Source organism: Cheilinus undulatus, linkage group 20 (assembly GCF_018320785.1).
Source record: "Cheilinus undulatus linkage group 20, ASM1832078v1, whole genome shotgun sequence".
NCBI classification, from domain to species: domain Eukaryota; kingdom Metazoa; phylum Chordata; class Actinopteri; order Labriformes; family Labridae; genus Cheilinus; species Cheilinus undulatus.
In genome coordinates, this window is record NC_054884.1 from 32,794,138 (window position 1) to 32,796,091 (window position 1,954).

The 1,954-nt window shown below is 37.5% G+C and overlaps 1 protein-coding gene and 1 non-coding gene across 2 annotated transcripts in view; both read left to right on the forward strand.

Moving 5' to 3' along the window:
- The first annotated feature begins 5 nt into the window (after positions 1 to 5).
- trnac-gca lies at positions 6 to 77 on the forward strand. The gene has a single exon. It is a non-coding gene; the product is annotated as a tRNA-Cys (tRNA).
- Positions 78 to 175: 98 nt separating this feature from the next.
- LOC121528378 (dickkopf-related protein 3-like) overlaps positions 176 to 1,954 on the forward strand; it is a 49,471-nt gene continuing 47,692 nt past the window's right edge. Inside the window, exon 1 of the mRNA XM_041815817.1 lies at positions 176 to 493. The gene's annotated coding sequence lies outside the window, so the exon portion shown is untranslated. The remainder of the gene's footprint in view (positions 494 to 1,954) is intronic.

The window sequence follows — 1,954 nt, forward strand, 5'->3', positions numbered from 1 at the left end:
ACAACGGGGGTATAGCTCAGTGGTAGAGCATTTGACTGCAGATCAAGAGGTCCCCGGTTCAAATCCGGGTGCCCCCTCTTTTTAAACCCAATCTCCCTGCTTTGTTGCTCTTTTTTGTGTTATCATGGTAAATCTGAGGAAAAAGAAAGCAGTCTTACCTTTAACCGTCGTTCGTTGTTCAACGGTAAACGGTTGCTCGCGCCTTGCTGACAGCTTTACACATAGACATAATTATGCCTATGGATTTACATATCAAAAAGCCGTTATACTTAAACAAGAGTTCGCATTTTATTTGTAGCACCGTTAAATGTTTACCGAGGTCGTCACAGGCATTGCAAAACCGCTTTGAGTATTCCAGACCCCCAGCTGTAGGAATGGTATATTCCACTCAATTTACCTGTGCTTCTCTTGAGGTTTGCAGTTCTCCTCCTTAAAGTGTTTTTAGCCGACTAGGCATAAAACTTTGTACGTTTCAGTGCCCAGACACCGAGAGGTAAGCCATGTTTTACTATAATTTATTGTTTTATATCATTTTTGATAGATACGTCAAACTTTATTGGCTTTAAGCATAGTATTATCCATGCTAACTACAGAAGGAGGGGCAAGGCTAACAACGTTAGCATGTTTCCACCGTACAAATATTATTTTTGCGTTATTGGACAAACTTCTAGTCATTGTTTGTCATGGGAAGTCTTAACTAACATGGAAATTTGGCGGCGCTGTAAACGAACCCTTTCCACTGAAACAAACAAGACGAGTATAATTAAAACAAAAAAAATGCGAGTTTGTGATAAGCTAGCTCGTTTAATTTAACATATTAGCTCCTACCCTGTTAGGGACAGTTCATCTAAAATGATAACTTGGGTTGTGGACATTATTGTTTTAATTTGGCTCCATCTTGTGGCAGAATAGTGTACTCCACTTAAAAGTGGATGTTACATTTGATATGTTTTTCATTCTTTTATTTTTATTTAAAACCTACATTCACTGTGGAATGTTATGTATATAAGAGGACCGACAAATGTTAAGGATATGCTCACTCTGATGGAAAATTAATAAGCTAAACCTCTAAAGCAATGTTTCTCAACTGGTGGGCCTGGACCCAAAATAAGGTCGTGGAACTTTTCAGTGAGTTGCAACTTTATGCAACTTTATACCGTTATGTCTATGAATTACAAAGGCCTTTAGCAGACATATTTACATCCATACATTTTAATGCACTCTGGTTTACAGAGAAAATAGGCAAATTTACATGTTTGCTCTATATTTCAGCTCATTTAGCTTATTCTCCTGGGATATCAAAGTTGCTTTCCCATTATAATTAGGAGATCCCTCAAGATATCTGGAAAACTGACAAAAATTGAGGAATCAGGATGAAAAATGTGTTTGTTTTGACCTGTCTCCTTTTTCAGTCCTGCATTTTGATCCATCCAAGACCTCAACTGCAACATTTTTTGTTAAATAAATCCAAATCTTTCTCATGGTGGGGACAACTGGACTTGATTAAGACTTTGGGAAGGCGAAACGTCTTCAAAGACCTTCATCAAGTCCAGTTGCCCTCTCTTGGCGAGGTTTCGGATAACCATGACCTGGATAAATGAAAACTTATACAGACATTGTCAAATAAATATGCATTTGTTGATTTTTTTTGTTCGCTTGTTTTCATTTGGGTCCTGGAAATAGACTGTGGTGTGTCCTAAGGATAGACCAGTTAAGAACCAATGCTCTAAATTTTCAAATTGCAGAAGGTGCAATATCTCTTTAAACTGAAATGTGAGTCAAATGCCAGTTTAAATCTTATTTTGCAGTAGAGACCGGCACCCTGGATGAGAAACACCATGTGAAGGCACCCGAATATTCAGTCAACTAACACATTTTACACATTCAACACATTCACAAATTAAGGAGTTAAAAAATAAGGATATTAAAGGAATGAATAATGTTCAGGGTCAGA